Below are 22,337 nucleotides of genomic sequence, written 5' to 3' on the forward strand. Positions count from 1 at the left end.
CAGTGTATAGCACCAATACACGCGAGAATTACCTGGGTTTCATACCAGTACATCTCTAGTTGGTAGGGAAACACTAGAAGCATTTCTGAAATGTCCAGTGCCCCGGCCGGGATTTGAACCGGGCACCTCTGGAATGGTAGACCAGAGTGTTACCACTCGACCACCGCGCCATCATAAATATAAATAATCTATATGACGAGCATCCTAATTTTGAAAACTTTTTTTTTAATGAAGCACATATATAAAAAGGCTGAATTTTAAAAATGGCAATATTGTAAAACAAATTGGCTCTGTTTAGTTACACAATTTCGAATTTCGATTTTCCAATTTGGAATAAAACTCATCATTACATCTTTGTTTAACGTTTGAAATTCCGTCATCTGGAAAAAGCCACACCTCGTAAAACCATAAGTTGCAAAGCAAGTCCTTAGGTAAAGATGACTCGTTAATTATATTTAGATGACAGTTTTAATCATAAAATTATAATATATACTTTTATTTTTTTAGTAAGAACTTTTTGACTAGGAGTGAACTGCAATATATATTATAGTGGCCGCTTTTTTGCAAAAATCAAGACACAAAGCTTTTCCTTATAAGTGATTGTGCAGAAATATCAATTATCCCGCTGAAGTATATGATCATGGCATTTCTAACAACCAATACAATTTGTATTCTGAAGTTCATTTATTTTGATTGTTAAATGTTCATATCAATGTTCAATTAGTACAAATACATTTCCTTTTTTTATACCGGTGTATCATCATTACCACTAAAGTTGTGTTTCAATTGAGTGGCCTCGTTGTTGACAGAACGAAACGAAACAAAAACGCCCGTGATTAATGTCAACACCGTTTAATGCGGAAGTGATCTTTCCCAGTGCTGAATCAGGGAGAACATTCTTTTACACTGATTACACGAAACGAAATTTATTTCAGTAATCAAATGTAATCGTCAATACATAATTATTATAAAGAAATCAGCGTCGACGCTGCAGTATTCACATGTGTATGAGTATATTTCATTCGCTGAAAGTTCATATTGTTAAAAAAAAATAACATCCGAAAAGTGGTTATTAACTTTGTTAACACTAATTTTAAATGTACAGTTAATATGTGTATAAGTGTTTATCTATAGTAGGATCAAATGCTAGTACATGTCGTTATGGGATTGATGGGTATCCAAAACAACTGCGTCCTTTATCTAGACTGTTCAATATTTACGATATCATGTGCATTTGTATTATATTTTCTTGTCGAAATATTGTCAATATGACTCCTTGTTGCATTTGAAGTGGTATTTTGTCAATATTAAGGACACGAATGAAAAGATCAAATGAAAACAAGCCATTGTATTGTACATGTCTCTTGTCTGTCTCGGCCAAATGCCTACTTAAATATGTTAGCTTGAATGTTTGCTGCTTAATGCGATTCATGGCACTTGATAAATGTGTTGTTCATCTGTTCGGTTTAAGTTTAAACACTCGTTCGCGGATGCGGATGTTAAATTTACCAACGTTGTACAAGTGCTTTATCAAGCAGAACATTCGTTTGCGCTTTTGAAACTAAACCAAATTTAATAGTTATACGTATATGTGATTAAATTGTTGATATTACGAAATCGTGTTGACAGGTATGTTGTGAGTTTTATTGTATGTTTATATTGTTCAAACATATAACACATCTAAATATATGTTTTCAATTGGTTTACAGCTTATATATAATAATACCCTTGATCATAATGTGCCATTATACGGATTATACGTCTTCAAAGCAACAGTTACTTATTTTATCTAGATTTTGCAAATCTAACAAGAGATGTGTTTGTCAGAAAAACAATGCCCCCCTACTGCGCCATTTTGAAGCCATATATTTGACCTTTGATCTTAAAGGATGACCTTGACCTTGACATTGGAACACTGAAAATGTGCAGCTTTATGAGATACACATGCATGCCAAATATCAAGTTGCTATCTTCAATATTGCAATAGTTATGACCAAGGTTAACGTTTGGGGACAGAATGACAGAATGACAAACAGACACATACACTGACAAACAGGCCAAATGCACTATACCCCTGATCATTCGATCTGGGGCATATAAATAATTCGAGAGTTTATGGTTCCGTTCTGCGCATAACGATTGTTTCCTACTGACAAATAAATGTATATACATTTACAAACTTACGAATTCTGTTTACAAACTTTTGCAAGTTGTGCTATATAAACGTAAATGGGAAATTCAAATAAATACACTCAACCATTATTATAGATTTTGAAATGACAGTGCAAGCGAGTAATGTAATATAAACTTGTGTTGGCTACCTGTCTTAAATCATCAACGAAACAGTATCGCTTATTTTTTTAATCGTTCCAGCTATTTGCTACCGTCTTTAAAATGTTGTTGTTAATGTTAACGCCCACCATATAACTGCTTCTTAAAGAGATAATCACTTCACTCGATTAAATTATTCAATGCGAATTTTTGAGGTCACTGACGAAGTTCCATACCAACTGAAATTCAGTAGAATTGTGCATCGTTCCTTATTTGACATTGCAGTTCGCTTGTTTTACATAATTGTTTTTAGTCTTTATGAACTGATTAGGATCTATTATGGTGGCAAACCTTTAAGTATAATTATGTCGATCTTTGTACTTAAAAGGATCAGGTTTAGTTTTGAGTACAAGATGTAATTTAGATTCATATTTGTATTTGGGGACTAAATACATAATGCATCACTTCAAATATTGAATTAAACTTTTACTCGGGATCACCATTGTAGTCTATCTGGTTCGTTCGTGCAATAATTCCATATCGCTACAACTACTGCATATATATTGAAGTATAACTTTGAACTTGTGAACAGGGTTGTCCTTTAGAGTCAATGACCACGAATTAGTGTTTTGACTGGCCTTTTAGAAGAATTATTTAATCTTGTTGTGATTAGAAAAGTGGGTAAATGTTTGCGTTCAAGATGAAATTTAGGTAAAATGTTGAGAGCAACATGTATATATCTATGATCATATACTATTGATATTCAATAAAAACACTAATTTGACTTGAGGTGGAGGTTTATATAAGGTGTACAGAGTTCAGTTTCCGCGTAACAATTTGAGTTTATATGAAAATGTTTTCCTGTATTTGTAAGTGTACTTTGGTTATATCCATTCGTTTTCAGCAAAGTTAATTACGTTACAGACAATTAATTAATTAATTTATTTATTTATCGTTGATAAAATTCATAGATGGTTTCATGGCACTGTCGCGATTCCTGTTTTAATTCATTATTTAAATTATTTTACCGTTTACATAATCTATATTACTTAATGAATGTCAAACTTACGGTATGTCTAATTAGTCGTTATATTTTGTCATTTTTGGAACTTTGCCACGTGCCTGAAAAAAAATGCAGGTGTTTATCATAATTTTTCACCTGATAATTTGCCTAAAGTTCCATTATTCTTAAATGTTTATCAACAACACTACTCACTTCCTACAGATACATTTTTAGCTTTATTTCACCGGAAAACAACACAACAGGGATATGCATGTATGTCCTTCATTCTTAATATTTCTGTCTCTGGACACTTACTTATGACCAAACCAACACATTAAAGAAATAAGATTTCGACTATTTTTCCGTCAGCCTTCGGGCCATATGGTTGCAACGGTTTGCAGGCAATAAGTAAAGATATTACCGAATGTACTTAGCTAATTATTGGTATATATGTATAGCAGCATTAAAATACAAGTTTAAAAAAAAATTGATACAAACCAACGATTTTCTGACAAATTTAGAGTCCAAGTAGGTGTACGCGATTTTTGAAAGATATATCGTTATTTTAAGTTTTCGATACGTGCGATGCTTGGGTTACACGTGACTATAGCTTGTGGTTTAAACCAGGCATGTGTGACGGTTCGGATTGCCCTCCAACTGCTTTAAACTCGAGTGTTTGCTTATTAATGTAACATATAGTTACTAGTAAATGCGCTCGTTAAGTTACTCGTCTTTTGTAATAGCATCGTGAAAAAAATACAAACTAATAACATGTATTTTGTGTAAATTCGTTGATAGCCCAATGCGATGTTCAGTTAAGGAAATTAATATATAAAATTCGAAGATGATCACACCAGAATATATAATACACACATCGAAAATACATGCTATTACAAAAGACGAGTAACTTAACGAGCGCATTTACTAGTAACTTTATGTTACATTAATAAGCAAACACTCGATTTAAGTTAGGAAGATTGCATGACATATGCTTTGAAAACGCTAGTGCAAGTTTCGGTAGGAATTTTATCTGCTTGTTTATCTAAACAGTTTAAGTCAAACAACAACAGAAGGCAGAAGTTTAATTCACTGCAGTTTTACAAGCGATAACTCAAGCGGAACTTAATAAGCGTTTGAATCAACTTAGGTTCAATAGTTAAACATAGCTGAGAATGTGTATTATCATTTTAAAGAAATAGTCTGTGACGCTGTGGTATTTAAATGTATATTGGTTTATTATGTCTTGTACTGATTGTCTGTTTATGTTTATATATATTCACGGCTTTTGTGTGACGATTATAATCACCGAAATGATTTTATATCATGGATGAAATTGACCGGTTTTTGTTAACGAGAACTACAAAATACAGGAAACTTATATATTCGCTTAAGACATTCGCATATAGCTCAACATGTTCATGGAAAACCATTGTAATGTTTCTGAAGTTTCGTAATTTTTATTTTTGTTTCTAATAGCTAACATAAACAATATCGCGTAATGTATTTCCAAAAATTATCATTGTGATCAAACAAACCTTTGTCAAAATACGAAATACGAAGTATAAAAGGTGCGTAAACAAAACAAAAAATCGCTGTGTTTATTGATTAGAAGGAGAAGCATGTGAATCATTAAAATGTTATGTATTATCAATACAAAAATATAACTATTTACTGCCAATTAAAATTTGAACTTTAAAAATCCATCTTCATTGCAAACATAAGGTCACCAGGGTCGTTTGTTCTCAATTACTGGCTTCTAACGAATGTAGAGTAAAATAACAAAACATAGTTACAACGATTGAAACGTGATTACGTACGTTTCAGTTCCTGGTCGCTAAATATTATGCAGGTGAACTTCTTGCTATTTGAACATATTTTAACATGTCTCTTATTAAGAATCCAAAACATTGTGTGTTGAATGTTGTTATTTCTTTAGTCAAAAACATAGGCTTATTCGTGTTCCCGCTGCTACGCAGGATTGCATGTCGTTCCCTAAGTAGTACAATGAGTAAAAACATAGACAGACAATATTAACAGTTGATTGCAAACTTAAATAGCAAAGCAAACGTTCGTTTTGTCTAATATGATGTGTTAGGCATAGATATGTTTTACTTGTGGTACGAGCAGTATCCTACCGCTCATCACTGTTCTTAACTCGAATGTAACACAAATTATTTAAAAAATAATTATTGTTTATCGGATCGGTCCAAAGAAAAAGACTTTGCAAACAAAGCTATAATATATTTGCATGTATCCATGTGTACGATTCAACCACATTCGATAATAGTGCAGACGTATCAGCGTCTTAATTCAATGGTTGAAATGTCAACACGAAGAAAATGATATGTAACATCAGATTAAAAGTGTGTATATATTAATGTACCTTGTAATTTAAGTTAAAGTTGATTCAATAACAGCATGCTTATGCGAAAAAAAATATCCTTCATAATTACCAAACACAATTTGTTATTTTCCGATTTTAGGGCTATATCGGCTGTTTTCATCGTAATTTGAATACAAATACATTGAAATCACGAAATAAACCGTTTTATAAAATGCGGACATTTATTTGTGGCAAAAAAAACAAAGACTAATCAGTAAGATACCAACAAATAGACAAGACACATACATGCATAACACACTTACATGCATGAACAAATTTGGCGTCACCGTATCAAAATGTACATTGTAAACGCAACGTACTTCGCCAATACCTAAAAAGGCTAAATACAAATGTACACAATTGATGATTTGGTACGCATCAAACACCTATTAAATCTGAATTAATCTAGAGTCGCTGCCTTGGAAAAGTCTGTGAAAACACAGTAGAGACTTATAACCGTTTTAATGAGCTAATAATCTCAAACTGGGCCTATACTTATTTAAGAATTAAAACATTTATTCACGTAAAGATTATTGTGTATGCTCTAAAACTGAAATTTAATATGCATGTGTTCTGCTGTATTATATTGATACAGACAAGTATCGAATATACGCACGATTTTTATAAAGTTTCAAATGCCAGTTCAAACACGGTCTTTAATAAACTCCTATATGCGCTATAAATTAGCTAGAGCTTCAAGATATGTGTTATATTCGCGAACGATTAATTCAGTGTGTATATAACAAATGTAGTTTGAGTTTTGGTAAAAATCTAAACAAATATTTCAAATCCTGTATACAATAATTTCCTTATTAAAACTTAAAATAATGGTTGAATAAACATTTTCACTCGACTGTTTGCAGTCCCTTGTTATAGAGTTAACGATACTTCACCAATATAGTAATCCACAAGTATTGGGTCTGTAAAAACATTTACAAAATATAATAATGGCTTCCCGGTATTAACAATTAATGTTGTAATCCTTGTTTACTTTTGTTCTTTGTGGGTTTTTGTTAATTGACTTAGCATCGTAAATTTAAAAATGAACACTTGTTTTTTTTTCGGACAACAAATGAAAATGAACTGAATTTTCCAAACATGATAAGTTCATCAGGCAATTACTCAATTAAATGAGTATATACAGAAATGAATACTATAAACTCCGAAATGTATAGCAATTTATATAGCCACAGCTAGGTCGAGTAGGACTCGTGGCATACATGTTACAAAATATATACGCGTTCATATAGTATCGTATCAACCTTATTCCATTACTTCCTATAAAAAAATACGTTTATTACAACGCCATCATGAGAAGAAACAAAGAACTAAAAAATATTGCAACTCGTGACATGTCATCAGCATAAAAAAACGAAATCACTTGCTATTTCATATTGGCATTACAAACTCTCATTATTTCTATAATGAATAGTATTGCATGAATTGACATTAGCGCATCACATATAAACGACCGATAAAACAAGGATAAAAAGTGTATGTAGGTTTTTAAACGATACTTGCATGTGTGCCTTTATTGAAAACACGTTTAACATTAATTATTTAACACACTTTAAGTCATTAGTTAACATCCTTGATCCTTCAATCATGCTGTTCTTGAAACCGCCAATTTTGTTAACGGGAAAGGCTCGTTCTGTCACCCTGTTGCTTACCTTCTTGCTGCAATTAATCAAAGCGCTGAAGGCACTGAAGATGTTCGCTATTGCATAATTTAACACGCAATTCATTTTTCAAAATCAATCGCAAGTTTGAAATGAGCACACGCCATTCAACTTTATAAAGTGTGTGTCATAGCGCACGGGTCGAGTTTTGTGTGCACTTTTTATCATCCTTATAATTTCAAAGAAATAACTTAGACAAAATAAAAACACATGCTTTTTGGACGTTCTGAAAGCATAGACAGTATGATGAAAATGGTCATGAAAACTTAATATAAAGAAAATTTGCAGTCACCATCATATTAAAGGAATATTTTTTCTATTATCAAATAACTATCTCACCAAGAATATAAATTCATAATGAAAGTTCCGTGTACAAAACTTTTGATTTTTGACACCATATACAAATTCAAAATATACAATTATCTTCGTATCTTGTATATGGAGGAATAAAAGTATATAAACATATCTGTTTATGCTTTACTTGTTACCCGAGCAATTCAAACGGTATCAACAACGCTGACATAAACATAGGTATAGGGCATTAATGCGCTTTTAGTAGTAGCTGTTTTACTCAGTTTTAATCTTAGTGACTTTTACATAACACCAACAGACACGAATGAATATTTTCGAATATTTAATAAGCTGATTCGAGATACAACCTCTGAATTTTTGCTACATCACTGCGTATGTGCTCAATTCAAAGGATGTAGCACTGTTCAGTGTAAGGAATTCCGGTCTACTCTCTATATGCTCAAACGACACAAATTGTGGCCCTGTTACAATTACGCGTTACAATCCACTTGCAGAATTTCACTTTCGCCTCCAAGATGAGAAAACAATCATAAGCGAAATAGTATAGTGTCACGATAAGAGAAAATCGTTTAATTATCATACCACAATGTTTGCCGTACTTGGTCAGCACGTCTAAAAATCATTCCTTAATGTGTGGATAGGCTGCCATTATTAACAAGTTTGCTATTTTGAATTCAATTTTGTATCAAAAAGCATTGTTCTTGAATGTGGCATTTTCAATTCGCAATGAGATTTGTAATGACCCTCGTCATGCGAAAATGGGTCTTATTCCATATGCGCCCATCATATAAATAGCCCACTCAGCTATCTCTCTAAGGAGAAACATAACATATTGAGTGATTTTATAGCGAACAGCATCGCCTATGGCCTGACTGCGCAAAAGCACATGTTGGGTTTAACAAACGCTTGCCGAAACGCATAAGACCCATTTTCGCATGACGCCGCTATTGACGTGTGATTTAAATGTGTCGAAAGAAAACTGCGTTTTAATAAAATATCAACATACGCTACGCTATATTTCGATAGTGAAGAAAGATACTCATAACAAGGCATATGAGGAAACATATGAAGTGCTCTCCCGTAGTATATTTTTATCTACTCACACTAATGTGTGGTTTGACAATGCTAACACACATTCCATGCGGTTAATATGCAACTTACAAGTGAAAAACACAACACAACAGTTTAACTTTGTTTAATTGTATTTATTTATTTAGAAAAGTAAATTGCAAACTTTATTTCAAAGTCAGCGTATACGCCGACTACATTTTTAAAAGATATTTATTGTTATAAATATATTAAATATACTATATTTTGTTGTTTACGGTTTTAGCGATTATAAAGCATTTTCGAGGTTGCCTATAGTATGCCTGTAGTAATTGATGAACTCATATCCAACTGTCTATGTATTGAGAACTGTGAATATAAACAAGCTAAACCTTTCACTAACCTTCTACTATTGCGTTGCTAGCACCCGTAAATACAAAAGATCGCCGCTATCTGTTGAGAACCAAAGAACTTTTTCAGAAATACCCGCTGTAGTAGCATGAACAAGGTTACGAAACAGGTCATTCGTATTATTATTATAAATTGTTTGTTATATTCGGGTTAAGCGATTATGAAACATTTTTTTGTTTTTGTCTATCGTATCGCTGAAGTTATTGTTGAACTTATGTTCAACGTTTTATAAATTGAGAATATAAGTAAGCGTTAACTTTTTCCCGAATCTATTAATAGCCTCAATTTACGACCTGTACTACGTCATTGAGGTGTATGTGAGAGCGTAACCTATTGCGTTGTTATCGCCCGTGGACTTTCCTTTGTTTATCGACAGGCGCATCTATAAATAGCCTCATATTATGAATGGACTGAGCAAAAATACTACGTCATAAAGACGTTGCAGATAGTGGACTATTTTATTCATTCGTAAACAATCTCCTCCGCGACACGTACAATACGATCATTGTTTATTGATTCTTTTCTATAATAGCACCGTTCGAAACTATTGCATTTAACACGATATTAATATCATGTTTCCATTTGTGAATGAATATAATTGGAGAACTCAAACCTCTTGCATAAATTATACAACTCTTTCTCGCGCGGATACGTGTAGTAAGCGGGTATTGGGCTCCTAGTAGCTAAGGCGTATCGACCTGAATTTTAGACTAATCACCTTAGACGGTCGCTAAGCGACCATCTAAAAAGCAACAACCAAATGTTATGTCTAACGTCCGATAAGAAGTATTGACGCAGTAGCGTCATCCGCATACTAATTCATTGGGAACTATTTTGTTACTTAAAGGATTGCATGACTAGCACCAGAACCTTTGAGAAATTGTTAAGTGAAAATACGATGGCAAAAGCCATTATGCTAACGAGCGATATGATAATAACGACAATATTTATTATTGATTTTGCTGCTAAGCGATATCATTATTATTGTCTGGGTTAATGTATACAGACTTTCTAAATTAAGTCACATCTCAGTGTATTTACTGACAATTTAGTAACTTCACTTAAAACAGGTTATGAACGTGTTTTAATACGCTAGAGTATGCGATCTAAACACCGGTTTTAAACACGGGTTGTTGCAGTTGAATTAAATTGCTTATGTATCCTGTGAATATCTGCACAGAACACGTAGACAAACATATAAAAGGTAGGTTCGTTCTTATTAAAAGACAAGTACATTGTAATATTGTATAGTATGTATGTACTTCAATACACACAATCGCTTAATTTCCTGAATGAATTGTCGCCTTTTCCGTATTTGCCATCTTTTCACAGTTTTGTTTTGTTTTAGCAATTGGTCACTTGCCTTAAATAAAGGACCAACAAATTGTTTATAATGAGCATGCAAAACTGCTCCAGCAGCTGGAGTTTCACTTCTTCATATTATATGTTAGGACATAAACAGCTCTTTCTCTTGATTTATGTGTAAATGTTTTCAACGTCAATGGTGCCATGACATGACTGTTTTAAAACATTTTAAACAATCTTATACATCTATAGTAAAGTTTTAAATTAACACAAGTAGTCCCTAGTAAGGCTATTAAGGGAATTTATCCCAAACATTTTTCAATATTGCGTCACATAGCGTAAACTAGATTGGTATATTTGTGTACTCTCATTACTTCATTCAAAGCAAACATTTTAACGAAATATTTAAAAAAAAATCAACGATCGACACGATATTATACACGTTAAAGTCTATTTTATTGGACGTTTTAAAAATATATTTTATGTTTGTAAAGTAAAAAGCTAAAGTATTCGCTCTTGGTTTAAACTGCTTACTTGCGCGTAAAATTAGCATTATATTTGGAATAGGTTTTTAGTTGATCGTATTATTGATTTTTATGATTATGTATATCTAAGTTTAACATAAACGTAACACGCGAAAGTAGAATTGACTGCTCATATTTGCGTATTTGAACAAAACCTAGCTTTATGCTCTTTACATTTGAATATGAATACGAAACCAGCAATTGTACTAATTCCCAATGGACGGAGGTGCTGAGATTATGAAGGGTATGTTAATTTCGTTTTGGAATATAATGTAGTGATATGTTATTTAACCCATTCAATTGTATAAATATAAATGAATATGTTCAGTGTTCGAATGTGTAAGTTTAACCGTAATCAAATAGTTCAGTTAGCCACACAAATTTACGAGGTGCACAATTTCACAGTTTGCCTAGTTAGTTATCTTTAATACAATCAAGTTGACGTATTTGTGCGCTTTAATAAGTGTGCAATTTATATAATTATATAATTTTATTTAATGTTGTGCTCTTCTGTTATAGGGATTAAACATTGCCCTTATCCTGCTTAAATATATCAGACTACTCTTTTATTTTATTATTAATGCCTATTATGAGAATAATTGTGTTCCAAATACATGCAAAGATATATCACATCGATCACTATTGACCATTTGAAGCAGCATGAAATTTAACATGCATTTCAATATTGTGTTTTGCATTCCGCTTAACTTTTAATTAGGTTGAACGATATGGTAATAACATCAAGTAAGATATATTCTCATCTATAACACAAATTATATATTCAAAAATAATCAAAAAATTCACTTTGCAATGACATGTAACTGAAATTTTGCCAATGGGTAACCAGCGCGCAATTATCTGTAAAATATACTAGATTTACCTGTGTACATCGGCAATTCAATGGAAGTGGTCAAATTGTCCGTTGCAGGCAAGAGGCCGCTTACGCGGATTACCAGTGCCTACATGGTTGTTCAAATACTAGAAACATTCTCATTTAAAGAAAGAAACATTAAAAGCTTATAAAAAACTGTTTGTACACAAACATCACAGATAAACAGCATTGTAATTTAAACTCGACACACACTTTTCAAATTGACATTTAATGAGTAAAAATTGTTATGTTACCCCTATCTTGCAATCCACATACAGTCATTTTTAATGATAACAACATATCACATCACGCAAACATTACTTAAAAAACATATAATCATCTCCACTAAAACAGTTACACCTCGTGTACACATATTCGCTCACAACAAACTCAACGTATTACGCCGCGCTTTAAAAGCTCACTGGCATCTAAATAGCGATAATTACTTAAACCGTTTTACAGACTTTGACTTACTTTGTTTGAAAGATTTCTCCATAGTAATCATAAACAAAAACATTATCGGCACCCCATTTTTTGTTTTCTCACTGCAGACCGCATTTTTCACATCAAATTAGAGAATTACTGGCTTTGTCCACATGTCACTGTGCGCGGTATGTTGATCAGCAACACATTAGATATAGCAGATTGTTATTTTGTCCATCAGTCGAACTTAAAATAGTGATCATATGTACTCAGTACCTTTGTCGTATTTGGGTATTCAGGGAAAAAAAACTTACGCATAACTCTTATTTTCTGTTGCCTTGTAGTATTATTATATAGTACAATATCTGTAATCTGTATACTTTAAGCGAAATCCATACGCCTTGTATAATACAAACCTTATTTACAACCAATTATTTGTGTTCGCGCAATAGGCCGCAGTTATCCCATTAACAACAGTTAACGCAATCAGATTATTTAGCCGAAAAATAGACACACAATAGACACTATGACATCAGAGGTAAAACAAACAACGTAGGTTGATTTGAGTGTTTACTTTTTGCACAAAAATATGACTGCCTCGTGACCGCCTAACTCAGTTCGAAAATGTAGTTCGGTGTGGAATATACTTGCATTTGGCCGCTGAAACAAAGTGACCTAATATTTATATGTCATCCATATTTTTTTGTCGAAACGAACCCAGACTGACCTCTAAAGCTAGTCGACCGTTATTCAGGGATGACCATTAAGTCAAGTCAGATTGTATGTTTGAAGAAATTGCGACAGTACAGCTTAACAAGTCCGGCTAGCGAACGTATGACCTTAGCGCATAGACTTCCGCATACACAGATATCGGAGATCTGGCACTATGTTACACAGCAGATATAAGGGCCCTTGTATGCTGTTAATTAAAAATGCTGACCGGCTGGCTGACTGACTCATAAGTAGTTAGACCGTTGCCCACTGACTTAAGTCTACAATGACTGCCAGAGCATACGATTATAAGTTTGGGATGTTACAGCTACTTGGGTTGATTTTCCCATTGAATGATTATGTTTATAGTTTTACTTCCATCAAAAAATCTTGTAAAGGCTAAATAAGAAATTACATTTTACATGGGGTGATCGGCCTTGTTTCAACTTCGTTAACAAGTATGATACATGTGCTTGTGCATAAACACTGTTAAATGTGTGTTTGCGACAAAATTGACTTAAGGCTCAACGTTAACCCATATGTCAAATTTTAGCATGAATGATGCAACTAGCATCTTAAAGCAAAAGTGACACATAAAACGCGAAACACAAGGTACATATTTCAAATCGAATTTCATAAGAAAAAGAATGATTTTCCAAACTAACTATATACATTAATCTAAAGGCTTTTATTTTGTAAACAATACCAACACAATTGTCTTATCATTTTTACTACACAATAAAAATAAACAAGACACTGTATCAATACTCCAAATGTTGACATTTGTAAAATACCAAATACGATGAAAGAAAAAAGTTCAGACTTATGAAAATACAATTTATATAAACAAATATCGCTCTGTTAATGGTTACATAAAAGTGTAAGCCGCGTTCGCAACTTGGATTCATTGAACAAAAGTCGAGATTTAGTCAAACTTGTGTTTCAGACAACGATGGCCTTGCGTTTTAACCGATCGCTAGGTTAACACAACCGACGCAATTGACATTGTCAAAAGCGTTTAGATTGATAAGTCGGACATCCTTCTAACAATTGTCGTAAATGCAACGGGCTCATATCTTGCTTTTAACGGTGATTAACGCACGTCGTTTTACTATAACTTTTTCTGAAAATAGACGGAAACTGTCTTTGCGGACGGCACACTACGCCTATGCGGTTAGTCAAACATTGATTGCACCTCTATAACCCCTATAAAGGTATACGTTAAGAAAAAATACATGCTACAGATTGCACAAAAATGCATCGCATGAAAGGGCAAACACTTCATAGTTAATATTGCAACCTATTGCAAAATATGTTGAGTAAGTAATTACACGTATTACGACAACTATTACGACAAACATTTGAAGTATACATGTACATTATTCGACTATTCAAACGGCATATAAGTCAATCTTGAAAACTGTAACTGGATTCAACAGAAACATGTTACCTTCATAATCAAGAAAAATAAAGATGAAATTCTTATAGCAACATATAAACGGTGCTTGTACAACAATGTAAGGATTCTCACATCATTACGATCAGTACCTTGCAATGTTAAATGATAAATGTGTTGTGAAATGTCAGATCTGTTGTGCCATGTCATTTGTGACATAGTCTTTGACACTCAATAATAAACATACTCAAGTCCTTGTCAATGTTAATAACGATTTATTTCTATTGATCCAATGTCAACAAAACATTTTTCAATGTTCGTTCAATATTCTAAACTAAACGTTAAATGTATCGGCCTATTGGCCCCATGACTATAACAAATTGTGTGACCGAAGTGTCCGGCCATGTACGTGATTCTGCTTCCCTCTACTGAAGAACATTTAATTAATATAGATTGGTACATCCACTGGTGACGTGTGCAATGCAAAACCACGCTCCCAAAGGTAGCGAAGTATGCGATTGACAATTAAGAAAGTCCGCTATTTACATGTCTAAACAGCAAAATACCTTATCATCAAATGATCTGTAACTATATAAATAAAGACAACTAACACTGAAATGTACCGATTATGTGTGGACCAAATGTGTTTCTATATCATCTAATGAAGCATGCAACCTTACAATACATTACATCCGAGTTTATAGCGCACTTCTGTAGACTACTTTTGTCAAGCTGAATCATACCATTTGAACCACATAGTTTATTTCTTAATAATTGAACTGTGTCTAAGTCCTTATATGTCTTCACTTCGTGTTTCCTAATGAAACCGGATAAAATACTACAGAAAAATGCCTATTTTCTAATTACAAAAAAAGTGAGTACTACTCAAAATTAAGTTTTCATAAAATAGATCAATCCATCAAAGTTCTTAAGTGCAACATTTTGGGAAATAATTACTATAAATAAATACTAGACTGGTTGATGGAATTATAACAGCTGACGCAAACGACACCAAAAGTAAAACCAAAACATTTAAATAACAATTAAATCGTCAAATACAAACTGACGTTCCTGACCATACAACATTATGTACCCTAAATGTGATCAAGTACGCCATTCAATTGTTGTATCTGTTGTTTTATATTTTCATACCATAATATCAGCAGAACATATATTACAAACCGTTAACATAATCTTTTCGTATAAATCCCCTTTAAACCAATCGTAATAGACTTAACAGTTCCAGAGTGTACCTGAAAACAAAAAGTTACGATATCCCAATGGCATATTTTATGGAGCTAAGGTTTAAATATCCTCGATAAATAGATCGTTCGCGAAACCCTTTAACATTTCCCCAAATTGCATCAAAATGTCATTTCCTTATTTTTATTTTATCAGTGTGTCCGCTGGGAATTTAACAGAACTGAAACGAATGAGCATGTAATAAAATAATAACACAAATTTCAGGTTTTATTGAAGACCGAATGAACTGCGAGAACGCACTTATACAAGTTCGTATATGCTGTCGTTATGCTCTTTGTTGTACCCACGGTTTAAATATATACACACCCACATGGGATAATTAAGTTCACTGCAGTTATAAAAGTGCATTGTCGAGTGGGAAATTTTCCCACACACATTCAAAATACACACACATTCATTGATTTTAAGAAGTCGTCTGTCGCGCTGTATTATCGATAGGTATGTGCTTTGTTCGCAGTGTTCTTTTTTGGTTATGTCTGCCATTGAGTAGACAGTATTCATAAATGTGCAGGTATTCTATTTCGTAAACAGAATCTTAGCAACGCTGAGACACGATGAGGCAGCTGCCTCGCTTGAAATTTGCGGAACAACAACAATTAATAGAATTCTTAGAAAATCGTGAGACAGAACAATGTCAGCTGCTGAATAATCAAAGAAATTAAGGCACCGTCATATCATTATGCATTCCAATTTCGTCAGTTGCACAAATTTAATCACGTTTTTCATTCATCCGTTCTTGTCGGTGTGAAAGAAGCTTTAGTTCAATGCTATGCAACGAAATGAAAGAAAACGCCGATAAAACCTAGATGTTGTTTGATGTAGCTTGTATTCACATTATAGCCTACAATAAATGTCATGTCTGTATTGGGCGAGTGTGCAGGGCCTCTCCACCCCGATCTTAACTCGTTCTTAGTACTCGTCAGTAAGCGATACGATGTAATTTAAGTGATCTTTTGATTTCCTACTACATTCTCACGACCTCGAGGCGTATATGGAAATGCACCCGCGTAAATAGTCACCGTATAACAGTTATATTGATTCCAGTTCGGTTAAGCGTATTTGCTAATGAATGTTCAACTAATGCACACATACGTTGTAACGACTAGAATGCATTTGAAATAAAAACGATAATGTTTCACTGTAATCGTTTACGTTTCACAATCGTAACTTCTTTGTGCCTGCTATCGTTTTATTGCATAATAATAAAAATCCACGGAAATTAATTACACGTACATGTATCGTAAAAATGTTCAGTGTTACTTGATGTGTTATTACATAATTCGGGTAATATCCAAAACGTACCAGAGGCGTTTTAGGTGACCAAACATTCAATTGTGGCATTATCCGTACCCTACCCACCACCCAAGACTGCCTTGGGTTAAAGGGAAATCTAACAACGTCACTTTTGTAATTCAAAGTTAAGATACCCCAGAAGACGGTTATATTGATATTGAAGTATAACAATGGTGTTTACTTAAACTTATAGCAGAGCAGATTGTAATCATTTATATTAAATACTCCGTAAGTGAAACGTTGTTAAATGTCATACGATATCACACTTTTAGAGTCAAAACTTTGTAATGAAGCAAATCACTAGCAGGGGATGACTTTTGTAATATGAATTCAAAATAGAAAATTGTTCGATAAAAAATAGCGTATCATTGTCTTGTTTATGTTGATATATGGTGGCAAAATAAAAAATCAAAGTACTGAAAGTACTGGTTTGACGATGCTTTTGAAGAGGATGGATATATAGAGGATATGTGTTGGATTCGGTGGAATATCGATTTTCCAAAAAAAAAAAAACAGCGAAAAATATCGATATTTTCACTGTTATTTTTCACTGTTTAAAACAGTGAAATACCAGTTTATTTCACTGATAATTCTGTATAAATTACCGGAAAGCATAAAATAAATAAGCATCCATTTAATTTAATCTACATCACCGCAATTGTGTATTTTTTATTGCTTGTCATTTATCCGCAGGTAAGTAGTTAATGGTTGTGGTGCAATCGTTTTCGTTCTTGGACACTGCACTCCCTTCAATGAGATTTATTTAACTAAATATCTCATATTTGAACTTACAATTCTTTTGGGAGTAATGGTCCATACAACTGGATAAAACAGCAACAATATGCTCACCCATTATTTTTCGAGGAACATAATTGAGAATTCCTGTGCTAGCCCCCAATCACAGTATGTTGGGGTATAATAATAGTCAAATTTTGTTTTTCTTCTCAAAAGATTGTCGTAGATTATAAGTTGATGAATATATCATCCAAGACTACAACTTTTAGAAAGCCATTTGTTTCATTTATTTTTATTGATAAACAAGGTTTTGTAACAATTTATACTATACATAGATAGCTTTAACAGCACAATGTGGCTCACCTGAAACTGATTGTTTCCTCGTGGTGTTAACTAACTTTTCATGAAGATCTAGAAAAAAAGGCATTGTGAGTATGAATAAACTATTTGCGTCCATCCGATCTAGTTGAGCCTTGTTACAGAGTTCCTACTTTTATTTATTTGAACATTCTGATCAACTGCCATGAAGATCAGGTAAAAAATGTAAGTGTTAAATAGATTTTAATGATTTTAGTTATTGATCAAATGCTTGGAAGCACATGACCCACTTTGGAACGTGACCTGTTAATCACTGAGACTAGGCCTTGTGACCTAAATGTTGAATACTAGTATGCTACTTTCAAGCTTGACTTTAAAATCATTTAAAATAATGTTCTAACCAATTTACAAGTGGATCAGAGAGAAAATGTGACCACTAAAGTATTAACGGACCTTTTTTATATTTGACATAGTGCCCCAATTTTTGATAGAATATGAAACCCAAAATGACATAGAGGTGACTAGTTTCATAAGAATCTGGCAAAGAGGTGACACCCAAATTTAAACATTGTAAAATGATATCTTATGTGTTCACAATAAACTTTGGATAAAATACAACAGACAGAGTGATAACAAAAGCTAACCTTGTCACATCGTAACAAGTGAGCAAAATAACCAAAACTATGACATCATATAATTGCTCAGTTACTTCCAATAACAATAAAATGTTACTTTAACAAATACAATACATTCCCTTTCTTACTACGGGCTGTTCTAAAACAAGATAGCCCTGTATCGCTCACCCAAAACTCCTTCTATAGTGTCAAAAACTTGTGTATAATTTTACTAAGTTGTAACCTAGCTTTAGCCTGCACATGACCAATTTGCAAATTCAGCTTTTGATTTGATTAAGATGGACATTGTAAGCAATTTTCATGAAAATCAGGAAGATAATGTGACCTGTAGAAAGGTAAAGGAAGTTTTCTATATTTTGACCTAATGACCTAGTTTTTGACAAACTACCAACTTTCAAACTGAAACTTTATTTCATCGAGATAACATCTGTCCAATTTTCATGAAGATCTGGAAGAAAATGTGACCTCTGGAGTTTTCACTAACCTTATCTGTGATTTGGACCACATATGACCTACTTTCAAACTTAACATAGAATTGACCGAGATGAACATTTACCAACATAAAACAAACAAGGGCTGTTTGTAAAACATGCATGCCCCCCATTTGGGCTGTCAGTTGTAGTGGTAGCCATTGTGTGAATACATTTTTTGTCACTGTGACCTTGACCTTTGACCTAGTAACCTGAAAATCAATAGGTATCATCTACCAGTCATGATCAATTTACCTATGAAGTTTCATGATCCTAGACCTTACTATTCATGAGTTATCATCAGGAAACTTTTTTACTGTTATGAGTCACTGTGACCTTGAACTTTGACCTTGTGACCTGAAAATCAATAAGGGTTATATACCAGTCATGATCAATGTACCTATGAAGTTAAATGGTCCTAGGCATAAGCATTTTTGAGTTATCATCCGGATACTATTTAACTGTTTTGAGTCACTTTGACCTTGACCTTTGACCTAGTGACCTAATCATCAATAGGGGTAATCTGCCAGTCATGATCAATGTACCTATGAAGTTTCATGATCCTAGACGTAAGCATTCTTGAGTTATAATCCGGAAATCATTAAACAGTTTTGACTCACTGTGACCTTGACCTTTGACCTAATGACCTGAACATCAATAGGGGTCATATGCCAATCATGATCAATATACCTATGTAGTTTCATGATCCTAGGCCTAAGCATTCTAGTCACTGTGACCTTACCCTTTTATTTAGTTACCTGAAAATCAATAGGGTTCATCTGCCAGTCTTGATTAATGTACCTATGAAGTTTCATGATCCTAGGCCTAAGCGTTCTTGAGTTATCATCCGGAAACCATCTGGTGGACGGACCGACTGACGGACTGACTGACATGTGCTAAACAATATACCCCGAACAAGCCATATAAGAAATGCAGCATAACACATTCTAAAAGTAAACGACATCTGTGCAATGATATCTTTTCTTCAAATGGTAAGATGAACAAACAAGAGGGCCTGAAAGGCCCAAAGTCGTTCACCTGAGAAAACAAGATATTATTGGGACAAATATTGTGACCAAAATTTATGAAGATCGGAAAATAAATGTGACCTCTCGAGTATGTTTTACTATAGCAATATAAGGAAAAATGACCCACCCCCTGGGCCTGGCAGCCATGTTTTTCAACCAATTGTAACCATTTTGGAACTGATCCAAGATATCATTGAGACTTATATTCTGGCCAAATTTTATGAAGATTGGAATATAAACGTGGCATCCACAGAGTAAACAAGGCAAATGTTGACGGCTCACGGCGGCCATAATCCGATCACAAAAGCTCACCATGAGCACGTTGTGCGATTACACTCAATGCGTTCAAATTTTTCTCACAGGCTTTGCCATTGACCTTTATAGTATGGATGGCTTTGTTATTATTTATTGCTATCATGTACCTGCAATATTGTGTGAATGTTTACAATACACAAAGCATATGACATAAATAGACTAATTTAGCTTATAATAATCTGATTACTATAGCCAGGTCAATTAAAGACTTAAAAAACATTTTTGTTGTCCTGATTTCATGTAGACTTGAGACATTATGCACATAGAGTTTCAAGATATGGGATTATCCACAAATAAAAGGTATTTTTGATCTGTGTTGTGCAGGCTCTTTTTCCATGACTGTCAAAGTGAAATTTCCATGTGAAAAGGATGTCAATTTTTTCATTCAACCATTGTGTATAAAGAACGGTTCTGCATAAAATTTGCCATTTTTATAGGAGATGACCAGGGTGACAGAGAAAAGGGATATACATTTGAGATCTGGTCAGGACTCCATATAAAAGTGGTTATATTTAAAAATGTTTAATTACCACATGACCACGGACTCTAGATCTCCGTGGCATGACTAAGGTTCTAAATAAATCTAGTATGAACATTTGAACTATATCTTTTTAAAACAATTAAAAAATAATATTTGATGTACAAATTTAATTCTACCAATGTGTACAGATACTACTTCACAAATATTTGACTGAATTGAATGTAGGAACTAGTTAAAATATCCATTAGAAAAAGAGATGAGGATATGAAATATTCATTGCCTGAAGCAAAGACCCTGGAGCTATGTTTATATATCTTTAAACACACTGATTAAAGAAGTAAAACAATACATTGATACAACAGAGGTAAAATCATCCCTTCTGAACAATATGATACATAATTATGTATCATATCTTTTTATCTGGATCTGGATAGGTACACAGCAGGATGTTGAGGTGTGCGCGCTGAGGGAGAGATATAGGAGTTACTTATATTTTGGATTTAATTATATTCACTGAAATTCATCACTGAAGTTACAGTATGATCTCATTTGATAAAGATGTACATGATTGTATCAAGCAAAATATATTAAATAATTATCAGAATTAATTCACTGTCATGATTTCAGTATCATTAAAATGATTTCAGTAAAGTCTATCATTCATATGCATCAATTTGGTAAATATCAATATAAGTATACTACATTAAAACATTTTTAAAACAAGGGCTGTCTGTAAAACATGCATGCCCCCCGTATGGGCTGTCAATTGTAGTGGCAGCCATTGTGTGAATACGTTTTTGGCACTGAGACCTTGACCTCTGACCTAGTGACCTGAAAATCAATAGGGGTCATCTGCGAGTCATGATCAATGTACCTATGAAGTTTCATGATCCTAGGCGTAAGCTTTCTTGTGTTATCATCCGGAAACCATTTTACTGTGTTAAGTCACTGTGACCTTGACCTTTGACCTAGTGACCTGAAAGTCAATAGAGGTCATCTGAGAGTCATGATCAATGTACCTAAAAAGTTTCATGATCATAGGCGAAAGCATTCTTGAGTTATCAACCGGACACCATTTTTCAAAGTTGAGTCACTGTGACCTTGGCCTTTGACCTAGTGACCTGAAAATCATTAGGGGTCATCTGCGAGTCATGATCAATGTACCTAAAAAGTTTCATGATCATAGGCGAAAGCATTCTTGAGTTATCAACCGGAAACCATTTTTCAAAGTTGAGTCACTGTGACCTTGGCCTTTGACATAGTGACCTGAAAATCATTAGGGGTCATCTGCGAGTCATGATCAATGTACCAATTAAGTTTCATGATCCTAGGCATAAACGTTGTTGAGTTATCATCCGGAAACCATTTTACTTTTTCGGGTCACCGTGACCTTGACCTTTGACCTAGTGACCTGAAATTCAATAGGGATCATCTGCGACTGATGATCAATGTATCTATGAAGT

Source organism: Dreissena polymorpha, chromosome 14, assembly GCF_020536995.1.
Source record: "Dreissena polymorpha isolate Duluth1 chromosome 14, UMN_Dpol_1.0, whole genome shotgun sequence".
In the NCBI taxonomy this organism is placed as follows: domain Eukaryota; kingdom Metazoa; phylum Mollusca; class Bivalvia; order Myida; family Dreissenidae; genus Dreissena; species Dreissena polymorpha.